Source organism: Carassius carassius, chromosome 23 (genome assembly GCF_963082965.1).
Source record: "Carassius carassius chromosome 23, fCarCar2.1, whole genome shotgun sequence".
Lineage (NCBI taxonomy): Eukaryota > Metazoa > Chordata > Actinopteri > Cypriniformes > Cyprinidae > Carassius > Carassius carassius.
In genome coordinates this window covers 14130902-14153540 of record NC_081777.1, presented here as the reverse complement: position 1 = coordinate 14153540, position 22639 = coordinate 14130902, and the positions used below count along the sequence as shown (strand labels likewise).

General features: G+C 43.5%; 1 protein-coding gene and 1 pseudogene across 2 annotated transcripts in view; one reads left to right on the top strand and one right to left on the bottom strand.

The window, feature by feature from the left end:
• Nucleotides 1-22639, bottom strand: part of LOC132101347 (extracellular calcium-sensing receptor-like) — a 98219-nt gene that overhangs the window by 55036 nt on the left and 20544 nt on the right. The window lies entirely within an intron of this gene.
• Nucleotides 1604-21054, top strand: LOC132101130 (extracellular calcium-sensing receptor-like; annotated as a pseudogene).

Below are 22639 nucleotides of genomic sequence, written 5' to 3'. Positions count from 1 at the left end.
TCCTCCGACGCCTTCTCTCGTTTCTGCCTTTTAATTTGAGTAATTTCATTAAAATTAACTGTTTTTCAACCTCAATAAGCTCCAACTCCAACATGATCCGCTCTCTTTCAGTCGCCATTGCTTGTTGTAGTAGCCTAAACTCAAAACACCCGCGAGGAATCTAAACACAGTGGAACATTAAAACCCGCCCCCGCCAACTAGCGTTTCGGCGGTGCAACTGCAGAGCAACGCAGACATAACGCAGAAGTATAAATGCTCACGACGGCGTCACCTACGTGCGTAGCCTACGACGTACACTACGGCGTACCCTCGACGCAGAAGTATAAATTGTCCTTTAGGCTGTCTGTAGCTTTGCCTAGGCACCTGGATCTCCAAGCTCCACCTTGGACACGCCTTCTCAGCCTGTGGAACCAATGGCTCCTCACTCTTTTGTCTCCACCGTGTATTGTCATCCCTTTGCTTCTGCCGGGATCCCTCATCTTTCTGGTTCTGCCTTGGTTAATCATCACCCTAATTTTTCCACAGGCTTCCGAACATCAGTCCTCCACACCTTTGGTTCCACTCCACTTTTCCTTTCCTATGGCTACACCTTTGTTAAAGTATACTTTATTGCCCTTGAAATTAAATGTGTTATAGACTTCATGATGCTGCACAGACGAATAAATAAATAAAATAAATAAAAAAGTCAAAAAGACATCAAACATTACCACATATCTTCAAACATACCATCAAGCTTAAAATTCAAATGGATACAGGAACAAATAATTAACATATCTATTTAATTTACAGAATCCATAGAACTCCATATCTTCTCCCAGAGAGAAGCAATTAATAATGTAAATTCTAAAAATGAGACTGATTGAGATTATTGAAAATATTCTGCACCTAATTTAGAATCTCTTATTAGCTGATTCGATTAATTCTGGCCATTTTGGTTTTGAAAACATCAGATGAAAAAATATTATATTTGTTATATTATTGTTGGGGAAAGTAATCACCTTCTTTTAAGGATTCCACTGTGGCGGGGGAGGCGTGGTTTAGCGAAGTCTGCAACGGGAGAGCGAGTGAAGAGACGAGCGGCGGTAAGTGGTTCAGGTGAGAAACAAGTAACAGCTGGATCTCGTTGCAGTGATTGGCGTGGGGAACCATTTAAGGAGCGCGAAGGCTGGCGAAGGACGAGAGAGACGGGGACTTGTGCTGGACCGAGAAGGCTGCGAAAACGGACAGTAAAGTGAAAGCGAAAGCTGCGAAGTGCGCGCACCTGCCGCGATTGTTTCTTTGTTTTATTTTTTTGTTTTGTAAATAAAGCTTCTCACGAGCCCCGTACGCCAACCCTGGTCTCCTTCCTTTACCCCAACCTTGAAGATCATTACACTGGTGCCGAAACCCGGGAGGAAGGAGAGCATCCGCCATGCAGGCTCCGTCAGCCACATCATCCTCGCCGTTTGCGGACATCATTTCATCGCTCACGGGCCTGCACCAAGAACACCACCAGGCCCTGCTGGACCTGCGGACAGACCAGGACCACCGGTTCCAGACGATGATGCGGGTCCAGCAGGAGGACCGCGAGCTGTTCCGGAGCTTGCTGGACCGGGAGGGACGGATGGGGACGGCCTCCCCCAGCGCCCCGCCCGCCCACATGCCGCTCACCAAGATGGGTCCCGCCTACGATCCAGAGGTGTTTCTGGACCTATTCAAGCGGACGGCGGAGGCATGTGGGTGGCCGATGGACAGCTGGCCCGTCCGTGTCATCCCTCTGCTGTCGGGGGAGGCCCAGAAGGCGGCCCAGCAACTGCCCGTCCCGAATCTCCTGGTCTACGCCGACCTCAGACGAGCCATCCTCCAGAGGGTCGGCCTCAGCCCAGAACAACATCGCCAGCGTTTCCGGTCGCTGGAGCTGGCCGAGGCGGGCCGACCCTTTGTGTTGGCGCAGCAGCTCCGGGACTCGCAGCCGGCCGTATAGATTGCCTGAACACAAAAAAAAGGTAGTTCAGGCTGAATTAGAGGCCATGCTGGGGATGGGGGTAATCGAGGAGTCACACAGCGATTGGGCGAGCCCGATAGTTTTGGTGCCCAAAACGGACGGCTCGGTACGGTTCTGTGTAGACTATCGCAGGGTGAATGCAGTTTCTAAATTTGACGCTTATCCAATGCCGCGAATTGACGAGTTGCTCGATCGGTTAGGCACGGCTCGTTATTATTCGACATTGGACTTAACCAAAGGATACTGGCAGATCCCCTTATCTCCCATGTCCAAAGAAAAGTCAGCCTTTACCACGCCGTTTGGATTACACCAATTTGTTTCGCTTCCGTTCGGCTTGTTCAGGGCCCCAGCTACGTTTCAGCGCCTTATGGATCGAGTGCTGCGGCCCCATGCTGCATATGCCGCAGCCTACCTGGATGATATTATCATCTATAGTGGGGACTGGCAGCGGCATATGGAGCATGTGAGGGCGGTCCTCAGGGCGCTGAGACGGGCGGGGCTAACGGCCAACCCAATAGACTGACAACGGCTTACATATTCCAAATAAATGCTTTATTTTAACACAAATCACTCACAAAAGTAACCAAAAATAAGAGACAGGTAGCCCATAAACAAATGAATAAATAACTAAACTAACAGAAACAGCCTGGGACTCCCCACTCCAAACTAAAATGACAATTTAAGAAAAAGTATGTGATGATGTGGCTGTGAAGAAAACTCTGGCTGGCAGAGAGAGCATGAGAGGATCCGCCTCCTTCCACTTTATAGTCTTGTCTCCCCAGCTCAACCAATCAGAAACTAGAGAAGACAAAAAAAAAAAACTATAAGCACTAATATTTATTTGAGGACTCTGGGTTGGGGCATATGCGAGGCATGCATAACACCCCTACCCTCAGATGGTGAATGATGAACTGAAAAAGAAAGCCACCAATCACCATCCGACAACGCATCTGCCAGGACATTATTTTTGCCAGCTACATGTTTTATTTCTAGATTAAAAGCTTGGACAAACAAAGCCCAATCTCATTAGGCACTGATCAGAATTACCCATTTGATGAATAAAAAAGAAAAGATTGTGGTCTGTATAAACAGTAACTGGGCGAGAGGAGGACCCAATATAAACCTCAAAATTATTAAGGGCCAAAATTAGAGCAAGAGCCTCTTTTTCAATTGTTGAGTACAACTTTTGATGTTTATTATTATTTTTTTTTTGAATATCACACAGGGTGCTCAAAGCCAAGAGACTCAAAAGCATACTGGCATTCTGGTGACCACTTAAATGCAGTTTCGGACTCAACAAATCAGTGAGTGTGGCAACCACTGAAGAAAAGTTTTTACAAAAGCTATGGTAATATCTCGCCATTCCCAATAACCGCTGTAATTTCTGACGAGTTGAAGGAACTGGGAATGACATAACATTAGGCCATCGTTGCGTCATGCGCTGGAAACCTGAAAGAAAATAAGAGTTCCCTTTCATAGGTTACTTCGATGCTGCGGTGACGTCACTGTATGGGAACACCTTTCGGTGTGACGAATGTCTGAAGCACCATACCATCCTGTAACAAAGTTCGTGGGATGGAAGGAAGAGGACAAAGGGGTCGGCTGGGCTGCTGACAGGTTTAATATAAACAAAAAGAACTAAAAAGTTACAAACACCCAAACGGTGACTCTTATTCTGACACATCAACACTAGTTTCATTTCGTTTCACTCCTTCCGGTTTCCGCTTCCGGCTTGAGTCAGCAGTCCGTCTCTCTCTCGCTTGCTTCCGACTCTCCTGGCATTTTATACTCTCTCCACGCCAATTACTAGAACAAGAAACAGGTGCTGATAATTTTTGCCCAAACCACTCACTTGCCGCTCGTCTCCTGATTCTCTCTCCCGCTGCAGACTTCGCTAGACCATGCCCCCCCTGCCACACATCCCTCCAATTTTATTGGCTAAATAGCAATTGGCACGGCCCAAACATGCGTACAGATATTATACCTGGGTGCCGCACGCTATTTCGATCACATTTCATTTCCTTCAGGAAAGCGAATCATCTGTGCCCTAAGTAAATCATCTTGCATTCTCAGCGTCTAGTCCCCTGATCAGTGTTAACTCTTCTTCGCGGACACGATGAGTTTTCGGAAGTGTAAGGAGCCATGTACCAGATTCATCTTAGGGGGAGACAATCATGAAAGGTGCGTAGTGTGCTTGGGTTTACATCACGCACAGGCAGCACTCTGTGGTCTTCTTGCCCCCACTGTTATAGCCTGCGGCTTAAAGTACTGTGCTCGAGGGTAGTGTTTTCTAAGGTCGCCCCCGCGTCCAACCCATGCCGTGTTGCTTCTGTGGCTGCCGAGGCACCAGACGAGGCCATGGTTTGGGCGGCCTGGACTATGAGGACAGCACATCGGTTATTCAGCGATGCCGCCGGTGGTAGAGACTCTCGCCAAACATCTCGCGCCTAATTCAGTCACGGTGTGGAAGTCTCGTCCCCTTCTCCCTTCTAAGACGTGTCGAGTCACGTCGGGAAATCCTACATTGCTGTAGGTCAGGCGGCCGCATCGCTACATCCTATGGCGGTTCTTCAGGCCTACCAAGCAGAGCTTTTAAAAGAACTTGACGAAGGGGAAGGCATCATACTCGAGGCTGTGAAAGAGCTGTGGGGAGATTTGGCACTGCATGCTACCAAACATACTGCTCGAGCAGCGGGCCGTTCTATGGCTGGGTTGATTAGACCATATTGTAGTACTGAGACTGCTCTCCTTAGAGTTACAAATGTCCTGCTCTTATCATCTAATCATGGTTGTATCTCAATATTAGTGCTATTGGATCTTAATGCTGCGTTTGACACTATTGACCACAACATTCTTTTGCATAGACTAGAAAACTTTGTTGGCATTAATGGAAGTGCATTAGCATGGTTCAAATCGTACTTATATGACCGCCATCAATTCATAGCAGTGAATGAAGAGGTATCATATCGATCACAAGTGCAGTATGGAGTACCTCAAGGCTCAGTACTAGGGCCACTACTCTTCAAGCTTTACATGTTACCCATGGGAGATATCATCAGGAAACATGCTGTTAGCTTTGACTGTTATGCTGATGATACTCAGCTCTATATTTCCTCCCGGCCCGGTGAAACACACCAATTTGAAAAACTAATGGAATGCATAGTCGATTTAAAAAACTGGATGACAAGTAATTTCTTACTGTTAAATTCTGAAAAAAAAAAAACAGAAGTGTTAATTATAGGACCTAAAAACTCTGCATGTAGTAACCTAGAACACTGTTTAAGACTTGATGGCTGCTCTGTCAATTCTTTATCATCAGTTAGGAACCTAGGTGCTATTTGATAGCTATCTTTCCTTAGAAAGCCACGTTTCTAGCATTTGTAAAACTGCATTTTTATATCTCAAAAATATATCTAAATTACGGCATATGCTCTCAATGTCAAATGCAGAAATGTTAATCCATAAATTTATGACCTCAAGTTTAGATTATTGTAATGCTTTATTGGGTGGTTGTTCTGCACACTTAGTAAACAAACTACAGCTAGTCCAAAATGCAGCAGCAAGAGTTCTTACTAGAACCAGGAAGTATGACCATATTAGCCCGGTCCTGTCAACACTACACTGGCATTGTATAGATTTTAAAATATTGCTTATTATCTATAAAACCTGAATGATTTAGCACCTCAGTATTTGAATGAGCTCTTGTTACATTATAATCCTCCACGTCCTCTGTGTCCTCAAAACTCAATTTGATAAAACCTAGAATATCAAAATCAACGGCGGGCGGCAGATCCTTTTCCTATTTGGCGCCTAAACTCTGGAATAACCTACCTAACATTGTTCGGGAGGCAGTCATGCTCTTGCAGTTTAAATCTAGATTAAAGACCCATCTCTTTAACCTGTTAGCCAGCACCCCCCATTATGGGACTCACAGCTGAAAGTGATCTACTGTAGCCTCACTGGGTTGTACATTATAATTAACTCAAATGATATATAGGGAATTTTAATAATTAATCAGGAATATGATTAATATATATATCTCATATGACAGTTACATAAAAATTATTGAAGATGAAAGATAGGTCAATTGTATATATCAATAACTCATTACAAGGCACTGTAATTTACTGATTAACATGTCAATATTCCATTCTTCATATCAATTATAGTGATATCTCTTACTGTGAAGTACCGCAAATCAAACAGTGGTTTGTCCAGCAAACGGCCGTAAGATTAACTTATCAACTTTCAATAAAGTTATCACTTCTTATAATTCAAGGAAAAATAGTTTCTGGCCATGAAAACATTCTCCTATCCTTATGAAATTTTGGTTACTGAAAAGTAACGAGCTTGTAGCTAAGATGAAACATTTCATTGACTCGTGATGTGAGCATTTTAGACAGAAGCAATCATAAATATATATTGGGTTTTAATCATTGAACTAATAATACATCAAACTACGATTCACACAGAGTAAATATGCGTACGATAATACAGACAGTAAACTTTGTACAAGACATAATCCAAATGAGGGAGAGAGAGAGAGAGAATGAGTGAGAGAGGATGAGAGAGAGAGGTGAGAGAATAGGCACGATCACAGAATAATCGCTCAGTTATGCAAACTCACAGACAGTAACCCTTGAAAGACAACAAGGAATCAGATCGCCTTGAAAAGGCAATAGACAAACTTTAAGCAGCATTTAAATCTCTCTAGAAAATAATACTTGCATGTGGTCTCTTTGGGATTGGGCATGTTCTCTCGTGTCTTCCGGGGCTGCTGCGGACTATATTTGAAAGGTCCAACGTACGTAATGATTCAGAGTTTGTCTTCCTCGTGTAGAGAGGAACTTAGTACAAATAACAAAAGAAAACAGAGATGAAAGCTCCCAAAGGAGCCACGAGAACAGGCTGTTCTCTCAGCCGCCGTGCTGAGATCAGAGACGATAGAAGAGCAGAACAAGAGGACAAGAGAAGAGGACCAAGAGCCAGAGCCAAGAGAGAGAGGAACTTCCTGGTTTCAGTTCTTATGGCTTGACTGGTTCACGCCTCTGTTTGCGCGAACAACCAATGAACGTCCGCGATCTGAAGCGTGAACAACGTTCCTTTGTCTCTGGGTAAACACCCACTCGCGTGAGTTATAGCTGACAGAATTAAACATTTTTCCTAAGAAAGATTGTATTTCTGAAACAATGCATCTTTTTGTAATATGTCGTCGAGATTCGACACAGTCGGATTTTTTCGATTATAAAGTTACCATAAACCATAATTTTGTGAGTCAGGGATACAGAGATACAGAGTTGTTCTTAACTACATGCATATAATTTTGATTAAACACACGATAAAATTACAGATACTACAATTTTTGATTATGGAAAACATCTAATGCACCAAAAAGGCAACACAGTCAATATGTTTAGAAATACGTTTTAAAAAGGTACCAGTGAGCTGGCTTTGCTGTTCTGTGAGTTGGGTCATAAAGTTTTATGACCTGGTCAGGAGTAGAGTTACAGAATCATGACTCTATTTGAGAACATTAATTAGGAGAAACATTTCCAAGTTATAATTCAGAAAATAATAACCATCGCATAACTGGTTAACTCTGTTAACCCAGCACAAACCTATCAAAATACATCTTATTAAGGACTTACATAAAGAGCGTAGAGAAAAGTTGTGTGTGTGTGTTTAGGAATGTGGGTGTTTCGTTTCTCCTTTGAGGCTGCTCACGTGGGTAACTTCTGGACTCTCTCGAAGGCGTAATAAATGTCACCCCCCATAGGAGGTTGCTGACATCGCGGCGCCCAAATGGTGAATTATGTTGAAAGATGTTGTAGAACGAAGGTCCTTGTTTACTCACGTTCTGGTCTTTGAGTGCAGAATGTGTTAGAGAGTCAGGATTCATTCATATGGAACAGATGGCTGAAATACCATCCGCTCATTAGTGTTACACTACCAAACTTATAATTGTAACAGTTTCCTACTTCAGTGTGTTACAAACATAATTTTGGTGTCTTTGGAAAGAAGACCCTTTGGGCTTTACTTTTTATCAACCAGATTTGATAATGCTCAAAAATATTAAAAGTTATAGACTCTGGAGTGCCTTGAATTTTTTTTACCACACTTAAATATTTTTTTATTTGATATGAAAATACATGAAATAATACCTGGAGCAATCTAGAAAAGTAATGGGTTGAAAGTCACATGTCTCATGAGTTTCTATTTCAAATCAATAAGATATTATGAAAAATGAGACTCATGTAAATATTTATATGAGACTATGTCTACACCCCCCAAATATAAAAAAAAAAAATATTTACCGACAGTATTGAAGGCTTCTATAAACTATTTAGTCATTAAACATACCACTGCATAGTTTTTTTTCCATTATAAAACACTAGACAGAAACTTAGACATCATATAAGTGATTTATTTGAGCACTAGAAAAGTACAATAAATATATTTCAGTAAGAAAAATAAAAAAAGTAATAAAAAAGATTTAACTTTGTTTGCCAGTTACAGAAATCCTGAGATTGCTAGAAATGCAGCATTTACTATGAATTACGATGCAAATAAGTGCTGATGGCCACTTATACATATGGTAATAACACAAATACACCATAAGTAAATAATCCACTCTCTCTATTCATATAGACGCGTTCACTTTGATAGCCGTGATCATGCAGTAATAGCGAACTGATTTGGGCTGATTTGCACTCAAACAGATGGTAATCAAACAGATACATTCACATTCAACATAAAACACACTCTCACATATATAAAAACTGTTGAAAAATAAAAGAAACAAAGAAAAAGGCGATCGCTATAAATTCCGCCTCCATCAGCTGACAGGTGCGTCAGAGCGCGTCACGAGGGAGCACCAAATTTCAAATATACTATCTTTTGCCTATCTTTCCTTCATTCTTTTTTCCGGTGGATCCATATTACAACATTATTGCTTCGTTGGACTAAACGTGCTCCATGAGATGCCGTTGAGTGGACCCTTACCTTTCTAACTAAACCGGGAATTACAGCTGTGGATTTGTTTATGACTCGTTATTACGACAGATCTGGTATGTACAGCGTTTCCATTGCTCATGTTTTTATGTGTACTGCTTACACAAATGTAGCAAATACAGTCTTTATAAGCTTTCCATTGAAAAACAGCGATCTGTCGTTGATGCTTGAGGCTTAGATCTTTATAATGATACATAGTTTGTCAAGATTAAATTTGTCCCGTTTCATTTAATCTATTCGTAAACACTGACACGTGCAAGTTTAGGGGCTTTCAGGATGAGGGCGTCAGGGTGCTGGCTAAGTGGTTAACCCTTTAGGCGCCAGAGGTTTTTTCCTAAAACGTTCGATTTTGACATCTTAATTTCAAAAGGCTATATCTTAAAAGTGATAAAAGATAGAGACTTTCTGTCAATTATAAAAATATTAAGGATGACCCGATGTTTATGTAGGGATTACATGTTCCCATCTAATTTGCATATTATGACGTCATATGGTGGTGGTCATCTTGAATTATAGAATTTTCATGAAAAGTCACGTGTTTTTAAATGATAAAATTCAGCACTTCTTTCCCCCCAAAATGTCCCTCACCTTCTGTGTGCTATATTGCACAATACTGAATGCTCAGGTAAATAGTAAGTAGTAAACAAATTGTGTAAATCATTACTAATAAATAGTAGAAACAAACCGAATGCATGTAGCGGTTGGGATTTTCAATTTACTACATACAGCAGGCACTCTGATTACATGTATGGGGCACATATATATTATTCATATGACACACAAACACAAGTAGACAAGACCTGTTTAGTTCAAAAGCTATGCCCCGTGTCACATCGCCTCTGCTCCTGCAACGAGCAGCACGGCCAGATATGCCTCGCGCGCACAGAGTGTGCACAGCTCGGACTACTGTCATTGTCTTTGCGACTCCCCAGCCTGCCTCCACGTTGCCCCCTAACTGTCCTATGAATATTTCGACCTCGTCTAACATACCCAGTGGCATTAGACAAAGTCTCCACTACAATACTGTCACCACGATTGCGGAGAGGCACACAGTCAGAAGACAAATCTACATGTCTAGCGCGGTAAAAATCTCCCGCCTCGTTCCCTGCAACACTAACATGCCTGCTGATTTCGCGATGAACACTCCGACCCCGGGAAACATTGTTCACACCACTGACATTGGGTAAAGGACCATCTACATTGGGCAAAAGATTCACCGTTTGTGCTTGGTGTAGGGCTATACTTTCACTTTCAGTATCACTGAAAGCATGACATTTTTTTGAGTCAGAGATTAAGTATTACATGTCTGCCATGTGTTGCAGGGGAGGTTGAATGAAATTTGACACACTATTTGACAAAATCGGCCGTTTTATTCAGTGCCGCATCTGGTCGAGTAAACTTTTCCATCTTTCACCGATGGAGTTTTGGTTCATTGCTGCTGTAGCCTCTGGCTTGCTTAGTTGGGGTCACTTCATTTACAGCGATATCATTGACTTGATTGCAAATTAATGCACAGACACTATTTAAACTGAACAGAGATGACATTACTGAATTCAATGATGAACTGCCTTTAACTGTCATTTTGAATTATTGACACACTGTTTTCCTAATGAATGTTGTTCAGTTGCTTTGACGCAATGTATTTTGTTTAAAGCGCTATATAAATAAAGGTTACTTGACTACGGTTGAGTGCCACCTTTGGCTTAATCTCACTGACATTAAAGAAAAGGACATATCTTTTCTCATGGAAGCCCCTATTTCTAAGGATGGTTTGTTTGGAGAAACGGTCACTTCGGTGGTGGTGAAGTATAGGGCTGCGAATCAACAATCAGCCGCTTTCCACCAGCTGATTCCTCGCAGACCCAGAGAAATTGAATGACATCAGGTGCCGATCTTCAAGATTGTTTCTCTGGTGGAGCAACACCAGCCACTCTTAAAGTTTATGTGGCAGCCATTTCAGCTAACCATATATATATATATAGATGGTGCTTCAGTGGGCCGTCATCCACTGGTCTCTTGCTGTTCCTGAAACCAAATGATTTTCTTTATCTTTAGAAAAAGACAATTGTGTCCTGCTGCTGTTGTCTGAATATCCATTCTGTCTTCATTAAATGAAGAGCCCCCCATCATCAGCACCCTTCTGGAGAATGCTTGTATGTTTGTTGAGCTCTCTCTCTCTCTCTTTGCATGTTGAGCTTGAAAGATATTTTTACAGACATATTTCATCATAAATAGGTAAGCAGGGTATTGTAATAATCTGGTAAACATGTGATAAGTCATTCAATCGTGCATCCAGAGTTTATCTTACTGCATCTCTAAAATACATTTCTGCAATGGCTATACTTGTTACGGTGCTTTCAAGTCGGGGGGTCTGGGTTGTTTTATGAGCAAACCCTTGTTTGCCAAACTAGTGTTAAGGGATATTGTCAACATTTTTAACATTAAAGAGGTTAATGAACTCTTTCACCATCTATTATTGTTATAATCAAGGGTGCACATCATTTTTTCAGCCTGGTTCTCATAAGAGAACCTGGAGATTTGGTTTGGTCCTCACACTGCATATAGCGTGACCCATTAAATGCAACTATAAAAAATGAATTAATAATAGTTATAATATTATTACACTTTATTTAGTTAGTTTAAAAAAAATAATAATAATAGTAAATAAACTAAATAATAGTGTGTGATAATATTATTAAAATTCTAATGCTAATATTTACTACTACTTTATTTGTTTGCCTCTTTCATAAAAATCGCTTTATGTATTCCCAAATTGTACATCGCTATGGAAAAAAGCGTCTAAAAATAAATAAACAAAAGCGTTTTCTTGTCAGTATGCAAATTCTCTGTCACAACATATTTACATTACACATTTTTTATTTTGGTTGTGCATACGGACTTGCGGACCACTTATGTGCACCCCTGGTTATAATGCATAAACAGTGTTAGGGGTCAGCTAAATATAATTAAATTATGTTATTAGATTAAAAAATAAATGTAATCAGTCACAGTTAGAGAAAAATAATTACATTTCAGTTAATTATGAAAATGTTAATGATTACAGCTACAGCTAAATTATACAGATTACAGCTACAGCTCTAAAACTGAGCTTAAGGACCTTGTTGGCAGTTTGTGAGGAGTGTCTGTGAAATCTGCGTGGTGCATGAGGGTGTTTTTTTTAAAGAAAAATGTTTTAGCTTATATATGTGATTTTACTACAAACTATAAGCATTCTAACTAAGAAACATAACACTGTTTCTCTTAGGAGAGCTCTCTCGTACTGCGTCTTAGCTAAGACGCTACGGGAAAAGTCTCTTTTCACGAAATACTGAAGCAAAAAATTATCCTTAATTTTGAATTTTTGTAAAGCGCATTTGCAGCAGCACACAGCCATAGGCGAGACGGCTCGCTCGCTCATTGGCTGCTCTGCGGCAACTGCACAGCCTATCGAGCGCAGGCTGATGCAACATCAGACCGATATGCCACTTCCCGCCGAAACGGGTGTGGCCCAATCCTATAAAAGGAGCCCTCACTTCGAGCTGTTGCCATGGTGACTCTGAGGACTCGCTTGGCCTTTTTCTATGAGCCTGCATACTCCGCTGCGCTGAGGCGCCGTAAAAGCGCCGCTTCCAGCGGATTCTGGAACCGTCTTCAGCTCAACCGAGCTCGCCGGTTCGCCCTGCTTCACCGGCCTCCCCTGCATCGCTTCCCGATGGGCAGCGCCCGCTGTTTGCCGCCGCGTCGTCCGAGGAAGTCGATCTCAGGGCCGTGTCGGGGGAAGAGGACACGCGCTCTCTTTCAGCTTTGGGCAGTGAGGGCTGGGCGAGCTCCGAGGATCTCACGCCTTCTGCTCAGAAGCCCAGCAAACGAGCTGACATCGAGAAGGAGCCGAGGCGAGTGCTCACGCTGGCCGCGACGAGTCTCGGCTTCGAGTGGTCTGCACCAGCGGCCCCCCTCTCGTTCCCGGCTGGATGGTAGTTTCCTTTCGGATGAGCGTACTTCTCAAAGCCCGCCTCATTTCTTCCTGAGCTTCACGAAGAGGTGGCAAAGGCTTGGAACGCTCCATATTCAGCGCGAACTCGTTCGTCTGTCTCACTAGCATTCTCCACACTGGATGATGCTAAAAACAGGAACTACCAGTCACTTCCGTCGGTGGAACAGGCGATAGCGACGCACCTTTGTCCGCCCTCTGCTGGACGGCGGACAAAAGCGGTGTTGCCATCTAAAGCCTGCTGCATGACGTCACCTCTGCTCGCGCGAATATTTTCTGCTGCTGAGCAGGCTGAGTCTGCACTACACACGATGGCTGCAGATATTCCAGGGTGATCTCCTCTGTAAACTGGACAAGATGGGACCTGAGGCTATCTGTCTCGTGGATTTTAGGAGTGCTTCGCTACTAAATCCGCTGCACAAGCCATGGGACGAGTTATGGCTTCCGCTACGGTGGCTGAGAGGCATCTAGGGCTGACGCTCTCAGACATGGCAAGCGCTCCGGTTCTGCAGCGAGTCGTGCTAGACCAGCCTCGCGAAGCTCTCAGCCACACCCCCCGCCTCCTGCTGCTTCATCGAAGCACCGGTGTACGAGTTCCGCTGTGGCCGAGCTCTCACCCAAGCGCGCCGCTGTTTCAGTTCCAGGAATTGTGACTTCTCAGCGTTTTCTGCAACGCGCAAGCCTGCACAGTTGCCCGCTTGCCTGCACACAAAAGCCGTTATCACAACAGTGTGTCAAATGTGTGGGTTACATATAAGTTTACATAAAACCACATATAAGCACAGCCCTTCACACAGGGCTCACGCCCATAAAAGCGACTCAAGTCGATCGCGCGCACTGCATAGTGTTTGTGGGCACTGAGGAGTGGGCACGTTTACTATGTCACACGCGTCATGTGGTTTCTGTAAAAACGAAACCTGTGCACGTTCGTTCTGCCCAGGCAGACAGCGAGTCTAAAGCAGTAAATGTGCACGCTTACAGCCCACAATTACACACAGACAGCACGAGTCCCACGGGACCCGCTCAGCCCTCCCTCACTCGGTTAAGCACTGTGGGGGGGTCGAGGACGAGCGATCTGCCCGCTGTAATCAGCGCGCTCCCCGCCTCAAATGTCACAGGCTTAACGCCCATGTTAGAGCACATCGAAGCGCTGCCGTTGCCCAGCCAACAGAGCGCGCTTCGCATCCAACCCCTAGCCATTCATGCAGACGCATGGTCAGCGCTTCCAGAGGTTTCGGATTCGGTGCTAGACATTATAAAGGTAGGCTACTCGCTACGGTTTTTCCGACGCCCTCCGCGCTTTTTAGCGCGCGTCCAAACTACGGTCGAAACAGAAGTAGCACACCTACTTCGAGCCGAAATATTAAAACTGTTGAGCAGAGGGGCTGTGGAGCCTGTATCTCAAGCTAAAAGCGAGGGGGGGCTGTACAGCAGATACTTTCTAGTGCCCAAGAAAGACGGGGTTCTCAGACCCATACCGGATCTAGGACAGCTGAGCAAAGCATTGGCGAAACGCAGTTTCAAAATGCTTTCAACCAGGAAACTCCTCGCGCATATTCGCAGAGGGGACTGGTTCATGTCAATAGATCTGAAGGACGCTTATTTTCGAATACAGATAGCGTCACGTCACAGCCGATACTTGAGATTCGCCTTCGGGGCCAGGCATACCAGTTTACAGTCCTGCCGTTCGGCTTGTCCGTGGCTCCTCGTACGTTTACGAGGTGCGTGGACGCAGCGCTCGCTCCTCTCAGACTCAGAGGCATGCGAGTGCTGAGCTATTTGGACGACTGGCTGATTCTGGCGGAGCTCGTGGAACACGGGGCCATTTTACTCGATCACCTCGAGAAACTTGGTCTCAGTGTTAACCCCAGTCAGACGAGACTGTTTTTGGGTATAGCTCTGGACTCACGTTCCATGACGGCGCGGCTTTCACCACAGCGCGCGTTGGGCATTCAGCAGTGGGTCTCATGGCCTCAGCATCTCCAGTTTTTCGGTTGGGCCTGCTCCGCATTCGCCCCCTGCAGTTCTGGCTGAGAGCGCGGGTATCTGGTCGGCTACGTTTCAGGGTCAATCAGAGCTGCGTTACAGCCCTGAAACCCTGGACAGCGAACGACTGGTACAAATCAGGTGTAAGCCTGGGGACTTCCTCGAAAGTGAAGATGGTGTCGACGGACGCCTCCACTTCGGGATGGGGAGCACTGCTCGAGGGCAGACCGTCCTTTGGCCTGTGGTCAGAACGGGAAAAGCTCCAACATATCAACTGTCTGGAAATGCTGGCAGTGGAGAACGCGCTGACGCGCTTTTGTCCCCGAAACAAGGGACAACACGTCTTAGTCCGTTCGGACGACATGTCTGTGGTGTCCTACATAAATCGCCAGGGCGGTCTCGGGTCCCGAAACCTGTACAGGTTGGTGGAACGCCTCCTGGTTTGGGCTCAGTGCAGCTTGCGCTCGCTGAGGGCAGTTCATGTGCCTGGGCTACAGAATCTGGGTCCAGACAGGCTGTCCAGAAGCAACATTCCCACGGGCGAATGGTCTCTACACCCGCAAACAGTCCGGCTGTTGTGGGAGAGATTTGGCAGGGCGGAGGTGGACCTCTTCGCGTCCCACGAAAACGCTCACTGCCCCGCGTTCTTTTCCAAGAACGAAAGCGCGCTGTCACGGAGATGGCCGTGCTGCCCGCTTTATGCTTTTCCCTCCCGTCTCCCTCCTTCCGCAGGGGATGGAACGGGTGAGAGAAACGAGATGTTCAATACTGCTTGTAGCACCTTTTTGGAAGAACCAACCATGGTTCCCAGATTTGATGGGTGCCGTTGAGGAGGGATCTCCTCTCGCAGGCCAGGGGCTCGATTCGGCACCCTCAACCGGAGTTGTGGTCCCTCCATGTGTGGGTGTCAACGGTTACCCGCTGATCTCTCAGTGGGAGTGCTAAATACCATCACTCAGGCCAGAGCTCCGTCGACACGACGGCTGTATGCCTCGAAGTGGTCGATGTTCTCCAGCTGGTGCACAGCTCGGGGATGTTCACCCCTTAGTTGTGAGGTGACGGAGGTTCTCTCCTTCCTACAGGAGCTGTTGGATAAGGGCAGAGCCCCATCCACGCTCAAAGTTTATGTGGCGGCTATCACAGCGTTTTCTGAAACAGCGCTCGGTCAGTCAATAGGAAGGAACGATTTGGTCATCCGCTTCCTTAGAGGAGCTAGGAGGCTGAATCCTCCCAGACCTCCGTCAGTCCCGATATGGGACCTCGCAGCGGTTTTGGAGGCCATGAAGGGTCCCCCTTTTGAGCCTATCCAATCAATTAGCCTCCAGCATCTGTCGTTCAAGACAGTATTCTTGTTGTCTCTCGCTTCAGTGAAGCGTGTGGGTGACCTGCACGTGCTCTCGGTGAACCAGTCGTGCTTGGAGTTTGGGCCTAATGACTCAAGGGTCATGCTCAAGCCTAGGCACGGTTATGTGCCGAAGTCCCTCAACAAGCCGTTTCGGGCTCAGGTTATTGCCCTGTCTGCCCTGTCGGTGTCAGGAGAGGATGGAGATTCGAGTCTTCTTTGCCCTGTTAGGGTTTTAAGAGCTTATGTGTCTCGCTCCGCTGTCTTTCGACAGAAGGAGCAGCTGTTTGTCTCGTTCAGTGGACGTTCCAAGGGAATGGCTGTTTCGAGACAGACTCTATCCAGATGGATAGTTGACGCCATAGCGTTAGCTTATGCTTCTATGGGCCTTCAGTGCCCACTGGGCGTCAGAGCACACTCCACAAGGGGCATCGCCTCGTCGTGGGCGTGGTCTACTGGGATTTCCTTGCAGGATATATGTATGGCGGCAGGTTGGCCCTCGCCGTCTACATTTATCAGGTTCTATAACCTGGAGGTTCCCGCCTTGCAAGCAAGGCTGCTGTCGGTATAGTCGAATCAGGGCCCTGATGGGAATTCTGAGTTCGTGAGCGTTATGCGCTGCCGACTGTTATATGGGCAGTATTGCGTAAGACCCGCATTGCCACATTGGTCAGGCCTTGCCTCGGCTGTGTGATGTCATATTGCCGCATCTACGGGTGCTGCTAGATATGGGACGGAGGGCTTCCCCCCCCCTCCTGTCCTGGACTCTCTGTGAGTCCCTCGGGTGACTGTGCACTGTAAATCCTGGGCGTTGCTTCAGGTTTATTGGTGTGTGATCCCTGCGCACGGCGTTTTACATGGGGTTCCCGTAGCGTCTTAGCTAAGACGCAGTACAAGAGAGCTCTCGTAAGAGAACGTACTCGGTTACTAACGTAACCTCGGTTCTCTCTAGAAGAGGGAACGAGTACTGCATTCTCTGCCGTGTGTACGATTCACTCTGGTTCGCTTAGGCGATGAAATAAATCAGGTGAGTCAGCCTTTTCGAGCTCCTTTTATAGGATTGGGCCACACCCGTTTCATGAAGTGGCATGAAGGGCGCGAAGCGCTTTACAAAAATTCAAAATTAAGGATAATTTTTTGCTTCAGTATTTCGTGAAAAGAGACTTTTCCCGTAGCGTCTTAGCTAAGACGCAGTACTCGTTCCCTCTTCTAGAGAGAACCGAGGTTACGTTAGTAACCGAGTACGTTTTATTGATCTGTTTATTCATTTATTTTTTTAATTTTCAACCAAATCGGTTGTTTGCAGTTAAAAAAGTCATAAGAAAGTTTATTGTATTTTGAAAAGAAAGTAAGTTATGAAAGTATTTTTTTTTTTTTTATTATTGATTAACATCAACCACAATGCATGTATGAGGTTATGTATTTATTGTGCTTCATGTATGCAACGGTTACTGTACACACATTCAAGAGAAATGCATAAACTCAATTGTTTTAAACAATCTAAAGCATTTAGTCTGTCATTAATAACATCTTAAAGAGAAAAGTTTTTTTTTTTTCAATTTTTTCATATTTTCATTTGTCTCTGGACTCTTGCTAAAAACACTTGAGTGTGGACATGAATCCTACATGAAAGCTGAAAAAATAATACTTGTTAAACTATTTTAAACAGCATAGTTAACTACGCCAATTGTAAAGTGAGAAAGAGAGTCTGATCTGTTGTTAGTTCTGTGAGACATTTGTATTGGGGTATATTTGTGTTTGTTTGGTTACATGTTCATGTTTTCTGTATGTTTACGTTTGTGTGTGTGTGTGTGTGTGTGTGTGTGTGTGTGAGTGTGTGTGTGTGTGTGTGTGTGTTTTGTTTGTGATTGTATGCTTGTGTTTGTGTACTTGTATGCATTCTCAGTGCGTTTATGTTGAGGTTGAAAGATCTAGGGGGTTAATAAAAATTATAAATGTAACTAAAATAAACTAAATTAACTCAAATTAAACAACATTTTCCTATATGGTCTGACTTGTTAAAAGATCTCACATCCTTTTGACCGGTAAATGAACTTTGAAATGAAATTGTCACCCTTTGATCACTGAACACAAAATGTTGGCCAGAACCCTGCAAAACTAATTAGTTTACAATTGAGTTGCAAACACCGAAAACCTTTTAGATGTTTTACAATCTTCGCTCACATGGTCGTAACAGTAAATACAAAGACACCAGATGCCAGACACCAGATGCTTTTCTATGCACTACTTGAAATAAAATATTTAGCCTTTCGTGTAATGTTGTAAAAGTTCAGACGTTCTACGTCTATTTCAAATGATAAGTCTTTGGCAAGAAAATCCCATCTTGACTTACCACATTCATTCCTGTTTAATATTTGTATGCATCTACAGGGTTTTAACTGATATAGCAATGTGTAATGTTGTAAAAGTTTAGACATTTGACATCTATTTCAATTGATAAGTCTTATATGGCAAGAAAATCAAAGACTTTCCAAAACATTTCATTCCAGTTAGATTTTTGTATGACTAAATGCATGTTTTAATTGATAGAGTGATGCCAGAAGTTAATATTGACAAAATAAAAGACATATTCAAGGATTTAGGCTACTAAAGTAAGCGTGAGTGACTTATTAAAATAAAATAAAACAACACTTTTTTTTCCAACATGGACTTTTGTTGAGACAAAAAATTTAATCGTATAGGTTAACCTAATTTTAAAGTAAAAACATTGGTTGCTTTGAACATTAACACAGAAATGCATACATTACTGGTACAGTAGATTTACAAATATGTTCTCAGATTACACTCAATTTTCGTTCACATGTACATCATAAAACAAATGTAAGGGAAACAGGTCAATTTAGCTCAAAGGGAATCATTTAAGATTTTAAAGGGAATACGAACAGAATCACTGTTTCACGGCTGATCACTGAGACGCCCTGCGATTCACTGAACAAGCCGTTTAACATCAAATCTGTGCTGGATATTAATATCCAAAGTATAGTGAAAACACTATCAATTAGCACAGTAACAAGATCGGCAGTTTAAGGCATTAATTTGTAAGCACAAAACACAAGATACTTCTCTTTTCAATATGAATAAGGCTTTATTAGATAAATCTAAGACATAAACTAATCTAACACATAAACCCACGCATAAACCCATGAATCCTTAAGTTATCCAATAGTTATTAAAAGACATACACAATAAGTGATTATAACATGATAGTCAAATGTGTGGGTTACATATAAATGAATATGGAGTGAAGCGATGGACTGATATTCATTTATAAGTCCCTTTGAGTTCATTTTGGTCCATATATATGTAAAAAAAAAGACAGTTTCTGTGTCATTATCTGACAAAGATTTCTGTGGAGATCAGAGGTTAAAAGCCCCCCCCCCCCCACCCCTTAGGAATTTCAGTCTGGTTCTGCTAGGTGGGGGAAGTGTTTAAGGATATTGTGTATAACTCTCATGGGTTTACATGTGATGTCCGGTGTTGCATCTCAATTACGAAAAACAAATTTGACAATCTCTTCTCCGAATTGAAATTGTCAATAATTGTTCTAGTGGTGTTAATGTTGAAAGCTGTTCTGTGAAAGAGTTGGTTGGTTGGTTATCTTTCTTTGGGACTTGTGGCACAGAATGGTTTATGACTTCCTGCTGACTGCTGAACATTTGACTGCTGAATGCCATGAGCAATATTCTGAATAAAAAAATCAAGTATTCCAAAACTGATTTTTTCATAGTTGTGTAATAATATTGTATACATTTTGGAAATCTTGTTGAACCAAAGTGTCTTTTTCTGTCTACTAGTCACTACTGTGTATCAAATGTCCCCAGTACTACTGGCCAAACAACGAAAGGGTTTATTGTGTTGCTGGCATAGAGGAGTTCCTCTCATCCCATGAAATCATGGGCATCATTCTCATATCTTTGTCTCTCTTTGGAGTCACTGTAGCAACTGTTATCACACTGATTTTCTTCCTTTTTAGAAGCATACCAATAGTTAAGGCCAACAACTCTGAGAAGAGTTTTCTACTGCTGTTGTCTTTCAAACTTTGCTTCCTTTGTTCACTGGTGTTTGTGGGCCGGCCCTCACCATGGACATGCCGTGCCCAACAAGCTGCATTTGGGATCAGCTTTGTTCTATGTATCTCATGCATACTGGTCAAGACCATTGTGTTGCTTGTTGCCTTTCATTCCACTATGCCTGGTTCCATTTCTCTAAAGCTATTTGGCACTCCACAGCACAGGGATTTTTTTTTATTTTTTATTTTCTGCTGCACAACAGGCCAAGTTATCTTTTGTGCTTGATGGCTGGCACTAGCACCTCCTTACCCCTACAAAAACACGTCCTGTCAGGGTGGTAAGATTGTACTAGAATGTAAAGATGTGTGGCTGCTAGGATTTTACCTGGTACTGGGTTATATTGGATTATTCTCTTGTATGTGTTTTGCCCTTGCCTTCCTTGAAAAGAAACTTCCAGATACAATGAGCTATAAGCTCATTACATTTAGTACGCTTACATTTTTTTACTGTGTGGATCTCATTTATACCAGCATACAATAGCTCACCAGGGAAATACACAGTGGCTGTTGAGATATTTCCCATTCTTGCTTCCACTTTTGGACTTCTGTTTTGTATTTTTCTACCTAAATGTTATGTAATTCTATTAAGGCCTGATTTAAGTCTATGTGCTCAATATTTTATTCCTGCTCATCATATTGTTAGATTATGATTGTTATAATGTTTGTAAATGTATAGGCACCAATACTACTGTTTACCAAACTATTTTTGGTAAAATTTCTCTATTTTATTGTTGTGTGTAACTATACTTAACACTTGATAACCATGTTGACATAATTCAAAAGCCTTTTATTGCTCAAATAAACAAGTTGACACGTGCAGTTGGTGCAGGACAGGAACAGGGTGGAGTAGAGGAGGGCCTCCAGGGCAGATCTGGAGACTGGGGAGGCCATAGGGAGGCATCTGGCTCTAAGGCCTCGGCTCCAACCCCCGCCTCGGCCTCTATGGCTGGATCACTACTGCCCCCCCCCCCACCCCCACAAAAATATAAAAAATACTTTGGAAAACTTACGGGGCAGGACAAAGGACCTAGGAGCTCCTCCTAGGCTTAACTGGGGATTGGGAGCCCCTCCTGGGCTTAACTGGGGATCGGGGTGCTCAGGAGATGAGGAAGGGATGGACAGGACCTGAGGAGACAGAGGGGATTCTATGCAGAGCGGAACCAGCAGAAAGACAGGAGATTCTATGCTGGGCAGAACCAGCAGAGACACAGGAGATACAGGGCTTAGGGCCATGGAGGAGATCTGGAGATCTCGGCGAAGGGCTTAAGTAAAGGAGGGAATCGGCTCTTTGGAGTGGTATGTGGAGCAGTGACGCGCGGGTCAATGTATTAACCCGCACCCGACCGACGTTTTCAACTAACCTGCCCGTAACTCAGAACGCAAAAAAAAAAATAAAAAAAAATATTGTACCCGACCCGCATTTTAAAAAAATTGTAAAACGTAAATGCTCATCGTAGCGTCATTGGGCCATAGGAACGTAGGCAAAACTAACTAGGCAAAAAAAAAAAAAAAACTTAATATATTATAATTTTGTCAAGATTTATAAAAAATCGTCAGTAAGCTCATAATTTGTACTAAAATAGTCTAGTCTGGCTATGTCAATTTGTATGTTTCTGCAAGGTCAGCAGACATTGAGGCTCGGGTTTGTTCCGATCTGAGCTCTTGAACGTAGAGCGCATTTCTGAATATCCCGATCTGCTCGCTCATTCCTTGGGGTCTCGCTCAACCCAGAACGGCCTGCTGGTTCGAAAATATGCAAGGAGTCATTTAATTGTTTAGTAATAAACTGGTGTTTTCTGTGTCGCTGCAAAGATGAAGTTGACAATGCAGACTCGCCATGAACGCCAGACAGAAATGCACATTTCACATCATCAGAGAGTAGCCCATTTATTTTGATTTGAATATTTTCGTTTAAAAGAAGACATTTCAAGCTTTCTGTAATATATATCCTATATTTCTCAAATCTGAGGCACACGCTGAGTTTAGTTCACATGCAATGCAAGTGATCCTGCCGGCCCCTTATTACATTGCTTCTTATTTATTAAATACGTGCAACTGATTGATAAAACATTGATCAAAATTAAGATACAATTTATACAAAACGAAAATCTTTTAAAAATAGTTTTCTATAAAACAAAACTTAATGAAGTCGTCAAAAACATGTTTTACCAAAAACAGCGACGTTGCTCCCCATTGCAGTCTTCTTTGCCGCCTCCATCTCTACCAGGTGGGCAG